The 21,399-nt window shown below is 44.0% G+C and overlaps 1 pseudogene; it reads right to left on the bottom strand.

Moving 5' to 3' along the window:
* Positions 1-16,572: 16,572 nt before the first annotated feature.
* LOC147727906 (5S ribosomal RNA) lies at positions 16,573-16,691 on the bottom strand (annotated as a pseudogene).
* Positions 16,692-21,399: the final 4,708 nt, after the last annotated feature.

The raw sequence follows: 21,399 nt of genomic DNA, 5'->3' as shown, positions 1-21,399 counted from the left end.
TTACTCCACTATACTAACTCTTTCTCTTACTCCCTCTGTCCTCTTAGTTCTACACTCCCTTTCCCTCATTCTCTCTCTGTTAGTCTCATTTTCTCCATCCCCTTAGTCTCTCACTCCTCTTCTGTTACGCTCACACCCTGTAATCCAGCCATACGCCCACACTCACCTTCTTTCAGACCTTCTCCTTTACTTTCCTTCCTCTCTCTTCTTTTGCTCCTTCACTCTTTTCCCTTCCTTTATTCTCCTTACTCCACATTACTAACTCCTTCTCTTACTCCCTGTGTCCTCTTAGTTCTACACTCCCCTTCCATCATTCTCTCTCTGTTAGCCTCATTCTTTCCTTCCCCTTAGTCTCTCACTCCTCTTCTGTCACACTCACTCTGTATAACTCAGCCACACACCCACACTCACCTTCTTTCAGACCTTTTCCTTTACTTTCCTTCCTCTCTCTTCCTTTCCTTCGCTCCTTCACTCTTTTCCCTTCTCTTACTTTCCTTACTCCACTTCACCAACTCCTTCTCTTACTCCCTCTGCCCTCTTAGTTCTACACTCCCCTTCCCTCATTCTCTCTCTGTTAGCCTCATTCTCTCCATCCCCTTAGTTTCCCACTCCTCTTCTGTCACACTCTCTCCCTATAACTCAGCCCTACTCCCACACTCACCTTCTTTCAGACCTTCTACTTTGCTTTCCTTCCTCTCTCTTCCCTTCCTTCGCTCCTTCACTCTTTTCCCTTCCCTTACTTTCCTTACTCCACTTCACTAACTCCTTGTCTTACTCTCTCTGTCCTCTCAGTTCTACACTCCCCTTCCGTCATTCTCTCTCTGTTAGCCTCATTCTTTCCGTCCCCTTAGTCTCTCACTCCTCTTCTGTCACACTCACACCCTATAACTCAGCCATACTCCCACACTCACCTTCTTTCAGACTTTCTCCTTTACTTTTCTTTCTCTCTCTTTCCTTCTTTCGCTCCTTCACTCTTTTACCTTCCTTTATTCTCCTTACTTCACTTTACTAACTCCTTCTCTTACTCCCTGTGTCCTCTTAGTTCTACACTCCCCTTCCCTCATTCTCTCTCTGTTAGCCTCATTCTCTCCGTTCTCTTAGTCTCTCACTCCTCTTCTGTTACGCTCACTCCCTATAACTGAGCCACACTCCCATACTCACCTTCTTTCAGACCTTCTCCTTTACTTTCCTTCCTCTCTCTTCCCTTCCTTCACTCCTTCACTCTTTTCCCTTCCCTTACTTTCCTCATTCCACTTCACTAACTCCTTGTCTTACTCCCTCTGTCCTCTTAGTTCTACACTCCCCTTCCTTCATTCTCTCTCTGTTAGCCTCATTCTTTCCATCCCCTTAGTCTCCCACTCCTCTTCTGTCACGCTCACATCCTATAACTCAGCCATACTCCCACACTCACCTTCTTTCAATCCCCATACTTCACTTCCCTTCCTCTCTCGTCCCTTTTTTTGCTACCTCACTCATTTTCCTTTCCTCTCTCACTGCACTCCACTTCACTCACTCCTTTTGTATTTGTTAAGAATACAGCTCTTTTTGGAGCATTGGAGGTAGTTCTAAAAAGAACTGTTTTTTTCTTCTTTTTAGGTTTTCTTTGTAAACAAAAACAAAAACAGGGAATGTCAAACTGCTCAACAGGAGCAAAAACAAAGTAAAAATTAGGGCTGGGGACGGCAGTGGTGGTTTTCCCTTGTACGTACAATGTTCATGATACTTTGTTCTCCGTAACAAAGCATTTCATCACAGTCCTTACATTTTATAGTGATGCCCTGAAAAACAGGCTGAATGTTAGGAATCAGCTGCTCAGGTCTCCCTCTCACGTTTGATGTAGTTGGTCCTCCAGTAGATGTTGAAGCACCATCCCTTGGGGGATTTCGTGAGAGGGCCCTGACACTCTCCCGGGCATAGTTCTGGGGGTGCCTCCTCTGAACATGCCGAATCATTGTCGAGTTTCCAAAACTGTACTTCCTTGTAGGATCACCCTGTGAAACACAGTTTTGCAAATTTTGCACTCCACTTTTGGAGCATTCACCTTTTTTTCATTTGGTAGTATGGTGAAAAACTTCCAAATAAAGTGTTCCTTCACCTTGGGCTCTGGAGGCACCTCCTCAATGAAGTCCTCTGAGTCCTTACTGCTGCTGGGTGGTCTAGCAGCCATTCTTTTCACAAAAAGGAAGAACAGAAAAGAACAGGTCTTTCTGTCTCCAAAGTGAAAGAAGAAGTGAAGGAAATGGGTGGGGTTTTCATTAGTTGTAAAAATAACTGTTAACAACCAATAAAAAGAGTTATTTTAAGGTCACATGACTTGACGTGCTTACGCTGCGCACACCGAAGCTCTTCCGGGGGCGCTTACGCACAACGAACGTAGGCGCTTCCGGGGGCGCTTACGCGGCACGCACGTAGGCGCTTCTGGGGGCGCTTACGTGGGCGCCTACACGGTGCGTGTAAATGACGTTTTGCTAGCATTAGGGAAATACGTTTAAAGTTATAATACAGGTATTTACAATCAAAAATACTACTTTTATAAGTATGCTACTGAATGTCTTGCATTATTATTTAGTTAAATACATACATTTTTTTCCGCACACAGAAATAGCGCTCTCGCTGCATTCTCGGGTGAGCTTACAGGTGCGCGCACACTGAGCGCCCCAAGACAATATGATTAAAAAAAAAACCTACATGAAAAACACATTGAAAAAATTATTCTTGTGAAAAAAAGAATTTATAGTTATAAAAAACAGGTAATAAAAAAAATTCTGTTTAAAAATCGTAGGTTACAAACTCGATATACAAAGGAATTAGCTTTGAAAAAACCTTTGAAATTCACTGAAAAAAACATAGGTTTCACAATTGTTATAGTTAGGAATTAGCATTTAAAAAACCTTTGAAATTCACTGAAAAAACCATAAGTTTCACAATCGTTATAGTTAGGAATTAGCATTTAAAAAAACCTTTGAAATTCACTAAAAAAACCTTTGGTTTAACACCAGTTATAGTTAGCTGGATATTTTACTCATACAAAACCATTGAAATTCCCACGTTATAGTTAGTTGGACTCACTATAACTCGAGAACCCGCAATCCACTGCTGATGATGTCACATATTACTTCATTCATGACATGGTCAGTGACATCACTGATGACATCACTGATGACATCTCAAATGACATCACTGATGACTTCTCAACTGACATCACTGATCTTATCACTGATGACATCCTCCAGTGACTGTGTGTTTCTGTAAAGATTACATTTGTTTTACATATTGAAGAATGAGGGGATGTATAAGTGTCTGGATGAAGGATTTAGTAGGTACGTGACTGATTGTATGAGTGAGTGATTAAATGTGTCTTACTGAATGCATGGGTTAGTGACTAAACTGTCTGAATGAGTGCATAGGTATGTCTGTTGTTGTGTAAGCCGCTGCATGTGTTGATCAGTAGCTATATAAGTGGCAATATAGGTTATTTATTGGTTGACCAAGTATTTGTATGGTAGACTGAGTGTATGTGTGGGTGGCTGGGAGGTGTGTGACTCTGTGCATAGATGTGTAAGCAGTTGATTCACTAGGTGTATGGGTTTAAGAGTGCATGTGGAAACAGCTGTATGGGCAGTTGACTGTGTGCATGGGTGTGTTGGTGAGTGAATGGATATCTCAGTGCTACATGTCCAAGTAAGTACATATGTAAAACACTGTGCATGTGAGAGTTGGCATATATAAATGACTATACATAAGAGCCAGTGATGGTGCGAGTGGCTGTATGGATCAATGTGTACTTGTATCAGTGATTGTATAAGAGAGTATGTGTTAGTATATGTTTGAATAAGTAAGGTGTTGTTTGTATAACTATATAGATGAGGAAATGGGAGTGTGATTGATTGTTTGCATGATTGACTAGGTGTGTGAGTAACTCCATGGATGAGTGGCAGTGTGTGAGTCTCAGTATAGGTGTATGAGTGCATATGATAGTGTTGTATTGATGAGTGACTGTATGTATGAATGATTGTATGGGTGAATGAGTGGTTGTGTGTGTAGACCTAGGAATCAGTGAGTGCGTATGTAGTAACTGGTATTGGTGTGTCAATGGTTTCAAGAATGGTAGTCTGTATTTAACACTGGGTGTATCAAAGGTTATATTAGAGTAAGAGGAGGTGCATCGTATTATCAAATGAATGATGTCATCAGTGATGAGATCAGTGATGTCAATTGAGAAGCCATCAGTGATGTCATCAGTGATGTCATTTGAGATGTCATCAGTGATGTCATCAGTGATGTCACTGACCATGTCATGAATAATGTAATATGTGACATCATCAGCAGTGGATTGCGGGCGCGCGAGTTATAGTGAGTCCAACTAACTATAACGTGGGAATTTCAATGGTTTTGTATGAGTAAAATGTCCAGCTAACTATAACTGGTGGTAAACCAAAGGATTTTTTAGTGAATTTCAAAGGTTATTTAAATGCTAATTCCTAACTATAACGATTGTGAAACCTATGTTTTTTTCAGTGAATATATATATATATATATATATATATATATATATATATATATATATATATATATATATATATATATAAACTAGAGTAGAAATATGTTGTATTTTAGCAATGAACCAGGATATGATAGAACTAGGATGAAAAAAAAACATTGGCAAAATAAAGGGATACAGGTGCTCACTTTGAAGTTAGGAATCAAAGTTCAAGTGCCTGCAACTGTACGCCTAATTTCAACATCCCCGAGGCTGTGCAAGCCCAACGCACAGCATTTTGGTACCTGTAGTACAGATGCACTGGGTGTCCTACAGAGTACCCGGACAGCGAATCACTTTCCACGCTGGCTGTCTGAGGGGCGGAGCAGGCTCACACCTGACAGGGAGAGAGAAGGTATTTCAACCACCATGTTTGCCTGCCTCCTATAGACACCTGATGGCGCTGACGAAGGCTCTATCACGCCGAAATGCATTCGTCCCTTATCTGGTGTTCGTGGCAATAAAAGACCTCTCAAAGGATTCCCCTGTGTGGCTTCTACTTCTTGCTGTTTTGGAGAAGAGGTTCGCTCATGGTATAGCGCGATTGCCAGTTAACGCGCTTTTGGAAGCTCCTGCACTCAAGAGTGGTCCCGGTCAAAGCTGGCTTCTGCATCCGCAGACTCTTTCGTTTTCCCGGGGTACCGGGCTGACGGGGACCCACTTCTGGACTCAGCAAGACAACTGGCAGTGTTGAAGACATTGCGCCCCACTCTGGGTGAACTGGTGTTTCGGTTCGACCCCTGCTTAATAGACTGCTGGGACTGGAGGTTGGTGCAGTTGGGGGAAGAGAGGAGGTCATCGCCACGCAACAATCGGGTGTGAGTGGCCCGCTTAATTTCAACATCCTCGAGGCTGTGCAAGACCAACGCACAGCATTTTGGTACCTGTAGTACAGACGCACTGGGCGTCCTACAGAGTACCCGGACAGCGAATCACTTTCCACGCTGGCTGTCTGAGGGGCGGAGCAGGCTCACACCTGACAGGGAGAGAGAAGGTATTTCAACCACCATGTTTGCCTGCCTCCTATAGACACCTGATGGAGCTGACAAAGGCTCTACCACGCCGAAATGCATTCGCCCCTTATCTGGTGTTCATGGTAATAAAAGACCCCTCAAAGGATTCCCCTGTGTGGCTTCTACTTGTTGCTGTTTTGGAGAAGAATTTCACTCATGTTATAGCGCGATTACCAGTTAAAGCGCCTTTGGAAGCTCCTGCACCTACGAGTGGTCCCGGTCAAAGCTGGCTTCTGCATCCGCAGACTCTTTCGTTTCCCGGGGTACCGGGCTGACGGGGACCCACTTCTGGACTCAGCAAAACAACCGGCAGTGTTGGAGACATTGCGCCCCACTCTGGGTCAACTGAAGTTTCGGTTCGACCCCTGCGTAATGGACTGCTGGGACTGGAGGTTGGTGCAGTTGGGGGAAGAGAGGAGGTCATCGCCTCGCAACAATCGGGTGTGAGTGGCCCGCTTAATTTCAACATCCTCGAGGCTGTGCAAGACCAACGCACAGTATTTTGGTACCTGTAGTACAGACGCACTGGGCGTCCTACAGAGTACCCGGACAGCGAATCACTTTCCACGCTGGCTGTCTGAGGGGCGGAGCAGGCTCACACCTGACAGGGAGAGAGAAGGTATTTCAACCACCATGTTTGCATGCCTCCTATAGACACCTAATGGCGCTGACAAAGGCTCTACCACGCCGAAATGCATTTGCCCTTTATCTGGTGTTCGTGGCAATAAAAGACCCCTCAAAGGATTCCCCTGTGTGGCTTCTACTTCCTGCTGTTTTGGAGAAAAATTTCGCTCATGTTATAGCGCGATTACCAGTTAACGCGCTTTTGGAAGCTCCTGCACCTACGAGTGGTCTCGGTCAAAGCAGGCTTCTGCATCCGCAGACTCTTTCGTTTCCCGGGGTACCGGGCTGATGGGGACCCACTTCTGGACTCAGCAAGACAACCGGCAGTGTTGGAGACATTGCGCCCCACTCTGGGTGAACTGAAGTTTCGGTTCGACCCCTGCTTAATGGACTGCTGGGACTGGAGGTTGGTGCAGTTGGGGGAAGAGAGGAGGTCATCGCCACGCAACAATTGGGTGTGAGTGGCCGGCTTAATTTCAACATCCCCGAGGCTGTGCAAGACCAACGCACAGGATTTTGGTACCTGTAATACAGACGCACTGGACATCCTACAGAGTACCCGGACAGCGAATCACTTTCCACGCTGGCTGTCTGAGGGGCGGAGCAGGCTCACACCTGACAGGGAGAGAGAAGGTATTTCAACCACCATGTTTGCCTGCCTTCCATAGACACCTGATGGCGCTGACGAAGGCTCTACCACGCCGAAATGCATTCGCCCCTTATCTGGTGTTCGTGGCAATAAAAGACCCCTCAAAGGATTCCCCTGCGTGGCTTCTACTTCTTGCTGTTCTGGAGAAGAGTTTCGTATATATATATATATATATATATATATATATATATATATATATATATATATATATATATATATATATATATAAATTCGAAACAGGAGAGCCCATTGTGGAAGAGCCACACAGCAGGTTTTGAAGCATTATTTTCTTTAATGGGGGCTTGCCGTATACAGGAAATAAGACTTGCTGCATATGAAATAATATCCCTTCTATCCGACGCGTTTCATGCTTCTGGCAGCATTTCTTCAGGGACTCGGGATTCTGAATGCTGCTGCTGGCAGTCTGATTTTTAAGCACCTGATTTCAATTAAAGGTTCGCCTCTATGGGCGTCGCCACACCCGTGGCATCATGGTCCTTGTAGTGCTGTTTATTTCCCCAGTGGGCCAGGTGCCAGTTGCAGTCCATATTTTCATTTTGTGATACCCCAGTGGGTTGCAGACAGAGTTACTTCAATGTACCGGCGTCTCTTAGCCTCCAAAAACACTCCTGCTCCCAACGCGGTTCCGCATGCATACGTTGCCGCAGGTCTGTGATTAAACAGCAGGGCTCCTCCGCGACCGAGTCCCTGAAGAAATGCTGCCAGAAGCATGAAACGCGTCGGATAGAAGGGATATTATTTCATATGCAGCAAGTCTTATTTCCTGTATACGGCAAGCCCCCATTAAAGAAAATAATGCTTCAAAACCTGCTGTGTGGCTCTTCCACAATGGGCTCTCCTGTTTCGAATTGATATATATATATATATATACTAGCAGCCCGCCCCAGCGTTGCCTGGGGCAGAAAGGGGCTGGGGGCAGCATTTGAGGCTTGCGTGCACTCCCGCCCCGGCCCCCGCCCGCCACGACATTGTCTGTGTCCCGGAGCCTGCGCCTTACCTCAGCCGGCTGATTCTTATCAACCACCTTTGTTTACTACACGTGAAAAAACAGCATAACATAAACCACATATGTAGATTCGCATAAAACAATCACCGTTGTTGTGGTGGGAGTCGTTACACAATGCCTCTCTTGGGTCATGGTTCTGGCCAATACTCAACAGTGACAATCATTAGCTTATTACTCTATATATCTCCCGCCCCCATCCCGGCCCGGCTGGCCCCCTCCCGCCCCGGCCCGGCCCCCTCCCGCCCCGGCTTGGCCTGGTCAGCTCCCGCCCGTGTCCCGGAGAGAATTGATCCTTACCTCAGCCGCCGGTCCCGATCCAGGCGCCCCGCCCGCACAGCACAGCAAGCAGGGCCGCGGCAGTCTTCCCAGCAGGTCGCGATCTTCGCAGCCATTTCAGGAAGTGTTCAGGAAGTGTTGGGAGCACAAATTATGTCATCATGCAGACGTCGCGGCCGGCGCTACTTGCAAGGGACTACTTTATTTTTATTTCTAAATTTTTTAAACAACGTATATTTTTTATTTTTAATAGCCTATGTCCTTCTGCTTGCCCTGAGGTTTTCAAAGATGTCTTGGGTGTTTTGATTGGTGGTGTACTTTTCGAGTTTACCTGGCTCAAAGGACACAGTTCTCTCTTTATAATAGTAGTATAGAAATATATATATATATTTCCAATTCCAAGTTGCTTGGCAGCCGCCAAGCGCCGCTCCCTCGAGCCACTTCACGAAGGCGGTTCGCGTGTAGGCAGCGAGCCTTCACATAAAATCGACTTTTGACTTTTCCTTTCTCGTCAAAAACACACGAACAACTTCTTGCTGAAGAAACGCTTTAATGCAGGTTTCAGGCAAAAAACTCTACGCATTTCAGGAGCTCACCTTCCTTGTTCACGAGTAACAGTGTTGTGCTCACGATAGGTTTTTAAACAAACATGTGACTTTCAAGTGCATAATCATAGAAAGCAGACTAGCGCTGCAAAAATAACAAGTGTATAGATACTAATGGTAATATTTAGCCGAGTAAGGACCTGACAGCATCTTCAAGTTAATCATTCTGTGCAAGGCTTTCTGACCAGTTAGAGCATATGCAGTTACATATTTCATGTTCCACACTTGCAAATGTAAAATTGTCAACATAAATCATTTTTTTGTAATTCACCATTGGTAATCGCTATTAAGCTAATTCTTATAGCAGTTTTATATCTGAGTGCCACAGAGTTATTCTGCCCAAGTGGGCTTATATTCATAACTCCTTCTGCTGTACAATCTGTAAACATTTATTCTTTAACCATCGCCATTACTTAGCAAATGCATTACTGCGCTCTTTTAACTGTTGGGGGTATTCATAATACTGTCACTGCTTATCAAAGTTTATTATGATTAGTTATGCCAGCTCCTGGCTGGGTTACCTCACTCCCGAATCAGCATGACTCTACTGATGTGGTTAGGAAACTAAAAATCCTTTTGCCCTAGTGGGCATATAACCATCCATAGCTTGTCTGACAGTCATTCTGCTCTCCTGGGATTATATATATAACCCCTCATTCTCAAACGGTCAGTTTTAAGTCCACATTTTCTCTCTTTTCCAACCTCTTATACTCGGCTGAGATGCATCCAAATTTTTTTCTCTTCTATTCTTCATTAGTATCTATGAAAATACATAGACAAAAATTATATTAACCACACATATGTCAACTTCACCCTGTGAATTTAAAAAACTTCTCATAGTTATTTAATGATGCGTTACTAAACGATATCATTCTTCATGTCCTAAGGACTGGAGTGGTTCAAAACTCGTGGTTGCATTTTCAAAGCAATGTTACACAGTATCTCTCAGTATTACATTAGGTCATTCACAACAATTAATATTTCATATATTCTCTCCTCTGTCTGCGTTATAAATCGACCTTACAATCTCTCCAATACTTAGTGTTATTAAACCCAAAATACATGACCAACAGTCCTGGACTTAAATTTCTTGTATTAGCATTGCTGTCCCCTTAGCTTAGATGAGTTTCCAGTTCCTCATCGCAGTTATGTCCGATCGGTACTGTTGTCTGATATTTAATAATCAGCCTGGATTCTAGTCTCCGCAATTTTTGGATTTTGTTTCCCCCTCTATCATCGTGTTTGACCATGTCCAACACACAGAATCTCAATAAGTTGGTATTCTGGTTATGCTCTGTCTGAAAGTGCCTTGCCATGGGGTAAGCCTTGTCGCAGTTCTTGATGGCCCTTAAATGTTCCAGAATTCTGATTTTGACTCTGTGTATCGTGCTGCCTATATAGGCCTTATCACAGGGACAGAATAAAGAGTATACAGCAAACTCTGGGTTGCACGATGTGTGATCCTGTATCACGAAGGGTTCTGTATGCAGTGAAAGTTTTACTTCTTTACAATTTTTGCTATGTTTGCACGCTTTACAGTTTCTACAAGGGAAAAACCCCTGTATCCCCATTGGTTTGTCTTTTGTTGGAATTATAGCACTACATAACTCATCCTTCAGAGACTTAGTTTTTTTGAAAGTTATCTGAGGATATGGTTCCACATACCCTGCAATCTCGGAATCTGTTTGCAAGACAGGCCAGAATTTTTTTAGGCTGCGTTTAATCATAAACGCTTGACTGCTGTATGTGGTGATGAAGCGTGTTTTCATATTTTCCTTATCTTCCACTGTTTTGTCCTTTTCTATTAACAGTGATTCTCTGCTTCTTTCAGCCACAATCCTTCTGGCCCTGTCGATTGTTTTTTCAGTGTATCCTCTCGCTCTAAATCTTTCAATCATGTTAGTTTCCTCCTCTTTAAAGGTTACAGATGTGCTGCAGTTCCTTTTTGCTCTTAAGAGTTCTCCTATCGGAATGCTCTGTATCAATGAGCTCTGATGGCAACTGCGTGCATGTAGCAGGCTATTCCCTGCTGTTGTCTTTCTGTATAGAATACTTTCTAATCTGTTGTTTTCCACTTTAAGTCTGAAATCAAGGAAATCCAGACTCTTCTCAGCCCACTGGCTAGTGAATTTTAGGTTGAATTCATTGGAGTTGAGCTCCTCCACAAAGTTATTTGCTTCCATTTCTGAACCTGACCAAACCACAAAAATGTCATCGATGTATCTGACCCATGACCTATACGCTACTTCCTCTTCCCAGTACCCCATGAAGAGACCCGCAAAGCTCGGCGAAAATCAAGTCCCCATGGAAGTACCGAGGACCTGCCTATAGATTTTAGAGTCGAAGAGGAAGTAGTTTTGGGTCAGACACAGTTCCATTATCTTTAGAAGCATTTGTGTGTGGCAGAGGTGGGAAATTGATCTTCTGGATAAGAAGTGTTTACAAGCCATCAGCCCCAGTGTATGGGGAATACAAGTGTATAGTCCAACTACATCAAGTGATAATAATGTGTAGTTCTCATCCCATTTTAGTGTCTCTATGAACTTTAGAAAAGCTCCCGAATCTTTTACATAGGATGGCAAACCCTGTACCCAACCTTGTAGGAAAAAGTCTACATATTGTGAGGCATGTTCCAGGCAACTTCCTATTGACGAGACTATTGGTCTCCCTGGTGGATTTCTTCTGTCCTTATGGATCTTCGGTAGAAGATATAAGGCTGGGAGTCTAGGGGACTTGCATTCTAGAAATCTGAACTCTTCCGTTTCTATCAGTCCCTTCCCTTTCCACTCCTGGAGTAAAGCATGGAATAACCGTAGTGATGTCTCGTATTCCATGTGGTTGCTTCTGCAATATTTTGTCTGGTCTGACAATTGCAGTAGTCCCTCCTGTACATAGTCAGTTTTAGCCTGCACCACTACATTGCCTCCCTTATCTGATTTTTTTATCACTATACTGGAGTCATTTTTTAAATTCAGCAAAGCCTTACGTTGTTGATTATTTATATTGCTCCAGCATTTTGGTTTTTTATTAGAAATGTGTTGCAGCTCTTTGCTCATGCCCCTTTCAAACACATCGATAGCATCATTCTTCAGCTGGGGGAGAAAAGTTTATTTTGGCCTAAAGCCACTATTAGCGCTCATATCTAAGGCTATGTTTTCAGTTCGAAATCTTTCGTAAGGGCAACTTGTGTCCTCAACTTCTTCCGCTAGAATTCTTAGTGAGTGTACTAATTCTGCCTCCGCCATACTCATACTGTTAGGTTTTTCTCTAGATGTTATAGATTTATCTGTAACCTTACAGGCAACCACTTTCTTATCCTCAATTTTCTAGTGAAGAAAAATAGGTCTATACGACTTTTTGTAAAGTTAAAGGTTCTAGAGGGACAGAAACTTAACCCCAAAGATAAAAGTTCTACCTCATATGTGGTGAGTTTCCTCTGCGAAAGATTTACGACAGTCTGTCTCTCCATTATTTCGCCTTCAGTTGGCTCCTTGTTCTTCGTCCCACTGGGCTTCCTAGATCTCCCATAGCTGAGGTATTCCTGCTTCTGCCTCCTCTGTTTCCTCTTCCTCGACTTTGAAAGGATTGCCTGTTGTTGGCTTCTCTTCCCTTCATGACCATATTGAACTCCGTTAAAATATTGGTTATTACTCCTGAAAAACCTTGTATGCTGGATGCATCGCTTCCGCTCATTAGACTCCCTTCTGTTGATGTTTCATTATTAACTTGCAATCCACTTTCCTCTGGTTGTGTCACCGTTGTTGAATTTGCAGCGCTTGTAGTTTGCAACGCTCCTCTCATTTTGTCGTATTTTTTGGCAAATGTTATTATTTGACCTTTCTGATAGTCAACCAAGTCTCTTTGGAATTTACGTTGTTTCTTCATTTTTATGTCTTTCTCAATTTTGTCCAGGCTGTCTTGCAAACAGATCCCGAGATTGCAGGGTATGTGGAACCATATCCTCAGATAACTTTAAAAAAAACTAAGTCTCTGAAGGATGAGCTATGTAGTGCTATAATTCCAACAAAAGACAAACCAATGGGGATACAGGGTTTTTTTTTGTAAAGAAGTAAAACTTTCACCGCATACAGAACCCTTCGTGATACAGGATCACACATCGTGCAACACAGAGTTTGCTGTATATGCTTTATTCTGTCCCTGTGATAAGGCCTATATAGGCAGCACGATACACAGAGCCAAAATCAGAATTCTGGAACATTTAAGGGCCATCAAGAACTGCGACAAGGCTTACCCCATGGCAAGGCACTTTCAGACAGAGCATAACCAGAATACCAACTTATTGAGATTCTGTGTGTTGGACATGGTCAAACACGATGATAGAGGGGGAAACAAAATCCAAAAATTGCGGAGACTAGAATCCAGGCTGATTATTAAATATCAGACAACAGTACCGATCGGACATAACTGCGATGAGGAACTGGAAACTCATCTAGGCTAAGGGGACAGCAATGCTAATACAAGAAATTTAAGTCCAGGACTGTTGGTCATGTATTTTAGGTTTAATAACACTAAGTATTGGAGAGATTGTAAGGTCGATTTATAACGCAGACAGAGGAGAGAATATATGAAATATTAATTGTTGTGAATGGCCTAATGTAATACTGAGAGATACTGTGTAACATTGCTTTGAAAATGCAACCACGAGTTTTGAACCACTCCAGTCCTTAGGACATGAAGAATGATATCGTTTAGTCTCGCATCATTAAATAACTATGAGAAGTTTTTTTAATTCACAGGGTGAAGTTGAAATATGTGTGGTTAATATAATTTTTGTCTATGTATTTTCATAGATACTAATGAAGAATAGAAGAGAAAAAAATTTGGATGCATGTCAGCCGAGTATAAGAGGACAGAAAAGAGAGAAAATGTGGACTTAAAACTGACCGTTTGAGAATGAGGGGTTTAAATATATGCCCAGGAGAGCAGAATGACTGTCAGACAAGCTATGGATGGTTATATGCCCACTAGGGCAAAAGGATTTTTAGTTTCCTAACCACATCAGTAGAGTCATGCTGATTCGGGAGTGAGGTAACCCAGCCAGGAGCTGGCATAACTAATCATTATAAACTTTGATAAGCAGTGACAGTATTATGAATACCCCCAACAGTTGAAAGAGCGCAGTAATGCATTTGCTAAGTAATGGCGATGGTTGAAGAATAAATGTTTACAGATTGTACAGCAGAAGGAGTTATGAATATAAGCCCACTTGGGCAGAATAACTCTGTGGCACTCAGATATAAAACTGCTATAAGAATTAGCTTACTAGCGATTACCAATGGTGAATTACAAAAAAATGATTTATGTTGACAATTTTACATTTGCAAGAGTGGAACATGAAATATGTCATTGCATATGCTCTAACTGGTCAGAAAGCCTTGCACAGAATGATTAACTTGAAGATGCTGTCAGGTCCTTACTCGGCTAAATATTACCATTAGTATCTATACACTTGTTATTTTTGCAGCGCTAGTCTGCTTTCTATGATTATGCACTTGAATGTCACATGTTTGTTTAAAAACCTATCGTGAGCACAACATTGTTACTCGTGAACAAGGGAGGTGAGCTCCTGAAACGCGTAGAGTTTTTTGCCTGAAACCTGCATTAAAGCGTTTCTTCAGCAAGAAGTTGTTCGTGTGTTTTTGACCAGAAAGGAAAAGTCAAAAGTCGATTTTATATATATATATATATATATATAAATATATATATATATATATATATATATATATATATATATATATATATATATATATATATATATATATATATATATTTTTTTATATATATATATATATACACTAGAGTACAAATATGTTGTATTTCAGCAAAGAACTAGTATATGATAGAACTAGGATGAAAAAAAAAACATTGGCAAAATAAAGGGATACAGGTGCTCACTTTGAAGTTAGCAACTGTACATAGTAAAAAAAAAATTGCAGACAGTCAAAAGTAAATTTTAGCCACAATACATTGAGACCCAGTACACTGAAAAACAATTCACAGCATATTTATTACACATCAGAACAAAAGCAATATTGTGGATAATAAATTAAAATATAACATAGATAACTTTCACTTCTGCGTGTTATGGTAGACAAACAGCATATTACATAACACACCCATTACAAAGCACAGTCTCAAAAAAAAGTGTGCAAAATAATGAAAATGTATGAAAACCACAACAGAAATACATTTCAATTTAGCAAATAAGCAGCATGTTAGCAACAGAAATACATAATTGTGAATAAAATCCTAATTGAGATATCCTAAAGAAGCAGTATTTTAAAGAAAAAATAGTAGGGAAGTTTTGTATATTAAGTGTGGTTACATCATGTTGACTCCAAAGCAGGGAAAGCATAGTGTGTACTTTCCATACCTACTTTCTACTCTTGTCTCTGTATAAATGTCAAAGTGCATTGGTGCCTTTAATTAGTGCTGCAGAATATTTCGATTGTTAAAGAAGGGTGTCAGCACTTGAAAAAACCAGGCCTTGTTTATGATGCTCATCTGGCAGCACAGAACACCATCTCCTCCACCAGGCTCCTCTGTGAGGCAACCCCGTGACCCACTGGAAGGGAGGGAAGACGGAGAGCAGAGAGCAGAGAGATTCGGTAGAGGAACAGGGGTAGGGGAGAAAGGAGAGTGGAAGCTATCCAGGGTGGTACCCTGAAAGGGCGCTGCACTGATAGAAACTAAGAGCTCATAGAAAGAGCTCATGCCCTGCTGTTCTTCCTGGAGACCAGAGCCAGTCCCCAGCTGGAATAGCTGTTAAGATCAGGGCAGGCACAGACAGCAGTGCCCCCTGCTCTGAGGCCTGGCTGTGCTGTGAGGCAGGCTGGAACCTGCTGACTGATTGGGAGGGGGAGAGAGAGCACAGAAAGTGGGACATAAGAGCTGGGATAATACACAACCATAAAATTGAAATGAGCGCAGTGCTGATAAAGTATGTCAACAATTATTAAAACATGCAGGAAGGGAGCAGGAGTTGTTAAGTGCTGTAAACAGAGCAGGCACCCTCCAGACGCACTGACTATCAGGATACAAATGCTGTGTGTTAACTAGGACGCAAAAAGTGTGCCTGGAACTGCAGGTGGGAGAATCTTGTTTAAGAAAATAGTGCAGACAGACCACAAATGAAACTTACTAAGTAACAACACGTGTAAAAGAGCCAGTCCTCGTAGGAGGTGACAATAGGAGACAAGGAGGTACTAAGGAGGGACTAACAAGCCTGTTTACAAATGAAAAGCCAACATTTATAAAGGACAGTGACAGCAGCCAATTTAATAGAAGAGCAGAGAGTGTATGTAGCTTCAAGTACATGTCTCAAAGAGACAGCCCAAGCACTGTCTATCCAAGACCTAAAAAAGGAAAAAGCCTACAGCACCTTGTATTCCCATACGTTCTCCCATCCAGGTACTAACCATGCCCAGCCCTGCTTAACTTCTGAGATCAGACAAGATATGATGCTTTCAGAGTTATATGGCCATAGGGATGTTAGCTTTTTTCATTCTTCTTCAGTGCTGGCCTTCCTAAGAGAGACAAGCCACCCTCAGTCACCTAAAGTAAAACAAAAAAAAGCCAACAGCACCTGGTATTCCCAGGCAGTCCCCCGCCCAGGTACTAACCAGGCCTTAACCAAGCCCAACCCTGCTTAACTTCTAGGATCAGACGAGATCATTTCCTTACAGGGTGGTATGGCTGTAGGCATGAAATGCAATGACTTTGGGTCTGTTAACTTGTTCATTCTTCTTTTGTGCAGGCCATAGTAAGCGAGATAAACCCCCTTCATTCACCTAAAGGAAAACATTACGAAAACCAAAAGCCTACAGCACCTGGTATTCCCAGGTGGTTTCCCATTCAGGTATTAACCAGGCTTGACCTTGCTAAACTTCTGAGAGCAGACGAGCTTAGGCGATTTCAGGGTGGTATGGCTGTAGGCATGAAAAGCACTGACTTTGGGGCACTTAGATTTATTTATTCTTCTTCACTGCTGGCCATAGTAAGTGAGATAAGTCATCTTCAGTCACCTAAAGCAAAATGGAAAAAAGCAAAATGCCTAAAGCACCTGCTATTCCCAGGCAGTCTCCGATCCAGTTACTAACTAAGCCCAACACTGCTTAACTTCATAGATCAGACGTGATCGGGTGATTTCACTGAGGTATGGCCGTAGGTATAAAAAGCAGTGACTTTGGGGCTCTTAGCCTTTATCATTCTTTTTCAGTGCTGGCCATAGTAAGCAAGACAAGCCACCCTCATTCACCTAAACAAAAACAACAACAAAAGCCTACAGCAGCTGGTATTCTCAGGCGTTCTACCATCCAGGTACTAACCAAGCCAGACTCAGCTTAACTGAGATTGGACAAGATCAGGGTCCTTCATGGTGGTATGGCCATAGGTATGAAAATCACTTACTTTGGGGCTCTTAGCTTTTTTCATTCTTCTTCAATGCTGGCCATTGTAAGAGAGACAAGGCACCCTCATTCACCGAAAGCAAAACCAAAAGCCTACAGCACCTGGTATTCCCAGGCGGTCTTCCATTCAGGTACTAACCAGGCCCGACCCAGCTTAACTTCTGAGTTCTGAAGCTTTCAGGATGGTATGGCTTTAGTGAGACAAGCCACTGTCATTCACCTAAAGCAACAAGAAAGAAGTAAATGCCTGCAGCACCTGGTATTCAGAGGTAGTCTCCCATCCAGGTACTAAACAGGCCCGACCCTGCTTAACTTCTTACATTAAACAAGATCAAGTGCTTTCAGGGTGGTATGGTAGTAGGTATGAAAAGCACTGACTTTGAGGGTCTTAGCTTTTTTCATTCTTCTTGAGTGCTGGCCATAGTAAGCAAGACAAGACAGCCTCATTCACCTATAACAACACAAAAAACAAAACACTACAGCACCTGGTATTCCTAGGCGGTCTCCCACTAAGGTGCTAACATGGCCCGACCCTACTTAACTTCTGAGATAAGACGAGATAATTTCCTTCCAGGATTGTATGACAGTAGGAATCAAACACACTGACTTTGAGTCTCCCATTCATGTACTTACGAAGCCCAACCCTACTTAACTTCTGAGATCAGATGCTTTCAGGGTAGTATGCTGTAGGTATGAAAAGCACTGACTCTGGGGCTCTTCACTTTTTTCATTCTTTTTCAATGTTGGCATAGTTAGCGAGACAAGCCACCCTTATTCACCTAAAGCAAAACAGCACATGGTTTTCCCTGGCGATATCCAATCCAGGTACTAAACAGGCCCGACCCTGCTTAACTTCTGAGATCAGATGAGATCATGTGCTTTCAGGGTTGGCAAAAGGCATGAAAAGCACTGACAATGGGGCTCTTAGTGGTTTTCATTCTTTCTCAGTGCTAGCCATAGTAAGTGAGACAAGCCACCCTCATTCACTTAAAGCAAAACAAAAAAGTGTCATATTGGGCTTATCTTGCCTTGGCCAGGCTGGGACCTTGGTGATCTCACAACATTTTGTGTTGTCACTTTGGCCCTGGTGTGGTCAGGGTACGTTATGTCAGTTGGTGATCGTTGGCTGTGCCTGACTGGGGATGGTTGAATTCTCCCGACTTCTGAGAAATAAACTACTCTACTCCTACACTAACGTGAGTGCAACATTTGTTACTAAATTTTTGGCGATGATTCAGACCAGGCGAGGCATTTGTAATGGGCCTCATTTGTGGGGGACCATGCTCCCACTGTGGCTAAAGGACGCTACACATGTGGTTGTTTTCATAGCGCGGTCCCAACTACCGCCACAAGGCCCGCCTCTTTAAATTATACAAGTGCATTACGTCATGCGCCAGCATCCAAGCGAACGCTGTGTGCGGAGGGGAACTGGACCGTCATCACGCACTGAGAACATTACATTCTTCACCTTAATTAAACACAATACCATAAAACCAAACAATCTGTTACCAGTTCAGGATGAGTCCCACTCCGGCTACATGACGAAGCTCTCGGTCGCAGCCTCTCACATGACTGTGGATCCTCACACAAAGAATCCTGCCAGATGGGAGGAGGGGCAAGATTGCTCCGCAGTTGATACTGGGAACGCTCTTCTTGGGATGGGACCAGAGCCTGGACTCCTGGGAGCCCACTCAGGGCTTTTCTAATGGTGTTCTGAAATACCTAGTCGGCGCTCGAAATCCCGAAGTTGAGCCTCTTGTATCTTCTCAGGCCCTCATGGGTGGAGAAGGTAGTGATGTACCTGGAATCTGGATGTAGAGGCAATTGGTGATACCCTGAGCGTAAGTCTATTTTCGAGAACCTGACGGCAACATTCAACTCACTTAGGATGTCATCAATAGTGGGGGTTATGTGACACTCCCTCTTAATGGCCACGTTTGGAAGGCGCATGTCCACACAGATGCAGACTTGGCTGGCTGCTTTGGCTTTCTGACCACTGCGATTGGTGACACCCAGGGGGTGGGCCCACTGACCTGCTCTATAATTCCCTGCCATTCTAGCGCCTCCAGTTCATCTTCAACTTTCTGTCTTAAGTGGAACGCTATGCGTCGGTGTCTCAGCGCCACTGGTTGAACTGATTGGTCTATGTGGAGCGAGACCGCTTTTCCTTTCAGGCATCCTATTCCTTGGAAGACATCATCAAACTCTTCCATGATGGCCGTCAATTCTTCTTCCTGGATGGTGAGGGCAAAAGAGATCAGCTGCAGCTCTTCCGCTGCATAGCCAGTGACCAGCATACTGCTCCCTTCTTCTGTCACATACAATGTGGTGGGGATGCTCAGGTCTTGATGTCGAAGTTTGGTTTTGAAGCACCCCAGGAGCGGGATGGGCATCTTCTGCCCATATGCAAACACGCAGATTTTGGCCTCTTGCAGTGGACTTAGATTTCTGTACACGTTGACGGCCATCAGCTCTATTGAAGCACCAGTGTCTATGGTGGCTTGCACTTCCTGGTTGTGGATCCGAATACAGCATTTTGGAAGCCTGCGCCTTTTCTGCTGTGGGTGGTCCACTGCAAGCATGTAGTGGACGGGATAGTCTCCAGTATCGTCATCCATGTCCTCACTATCGGGCGATTTGCCTACTGCCTGGGCCGTTCCTTTCTGTTGCTTCAACTACCTGCACACGGCCGCAAAATGGTTTATCCTGCCACAGACTGTGCACCTTCTTCCCTTTCGCTGGGCAGTCCTGCATGCGGTGGGGTGTGCCTCCGCAGTATCCGCATTCTCTCCCCTTGACCTGTGGGCGATTGCCTGGAGATAGGCGTGGTTTGGCCTTCCCGACGTTCGCTTGTTTAACCTTTACAAGGCAGTGGAGGGCAGCCTCCATGTGCAATGCCCTGGCCTTCGACAACTCCTTAGACCGTCCTAATATGAGAATGTCAGCCAAAGATTTACCAGACTCCTGGAGTATGGTCTCTCTTAGCTTCGAGGAGTAGCAGCCCTATATGATCTGGGCCCTGATTTCTTCCTGTTCATCCTGGAAGCCACACATGCTGGCCAGTTCTTTTAGGCGACCATGGAACGTGTCTAACAATTCCTCAGCTTCTTGTTTGGCCTGGCGGCAAATGAATCTCTCATAGTCCCTGTTTGCCATGGGATCAAAGTGTGCATTCAGCAATGTCACATACGTCTTGGGTGTGGCCTCCACCAGTGTCTTATAAATGTGATGAATGTCCTTACCTCCCAAGTGTAAGAGTAGTGCCCTGCGTCTCTCGCGGGCAATGCCTGCCTCTTTGGAGTACAACTGAAGGCGTTCCGTCCAGTACTTCCATTTCGGGGCCAAAGATGACAGGGCACCATCCACCACAAATGGTTCAATAGCTGGGATCGACGACATCTGGGCCGAGTGTGTGGAGCACCTTGTGGCACGTGCACTGCTTTAGCACAGTGGGGACAAGCAGCTGCCTGGCAGAGGGCAGATGTTGCTCAGACACTCACAGGTGTCCTTTCCTTGTCACCCGATTTGCGATACCAGCTGTGGACGCTCTCCAGGGGGAGCACGGAGGGCTGGGTAGGCGCGGGAAAGACAGCGTGGACCCAGGGTAGCAGAACCCCTGATGCGTGCAGGGCAGACGAGTATCGAGCTGTTGAGTAGCGTGCATTCGCTACCGCCTCATCGCCAGTGTAATGGGCCTCATTTTTGGGGGACCATGCGCGCTCTGTAGCTGCCAATAAAGGACGCTACACATGTGGTTGTGTTTGTAGCACGGTCCCAACTACCGCCGCTGGGCCCGCCTCTTTATTTTACACAAGCGCATTACGTAACGGAGGTGAACTGGACCGTCACCCCACACTGAGAACATTACAGCATTCAGAGGGGTCAGGAAATCCACAGAGGAATCCACGCATTTATTTTGGAAGGGCACGCAAGCACAGATACCTGGAAAGCATCAAGGACGCCCAAGTAATGCTGCAGTGTGATATCAACATGTCAGCCATTACATGGTAAGGCGTGCAGACTCTGTGTAGTTCAAATGGATTTACTATTTGACTGGGGCCACCGCATTTCTTAGGCTGTGGTCTTGGTGCGTGAGAGAAAATTAAGGGCATATTTACAATCCGCTTGCACCACCCGTATGTCACTTTTCCAATGTTAAACATGACACAAAATTGGCGCAAGGGGCTTGTAAATAGGTCCCTATGTACTTTGGAATTAAGGGAGTTGTGAAAGAAG

The sequence above is a fragment of the Lissotriton vulgaris genome, chromosome 3_1 (genome assembly GCF_964263255.1).
Source record: "Lissotriton vulgaris chromosome 3_1, aLisVul1.2, whole genome shotgun sequence".
In the NCBI taxonomy this organism is placed as follows: Eukaryota; Metazoa; Chordata; class Amphibia; order Caudata; family Salamandridae; genus Lissotriton; species Lissotriton vulgaris.
The sequence above is the reverse complement of the archived record's forward strand: the minus strand, read 5'-3'. Positions and strand labels throughout refer to the sequence as shown.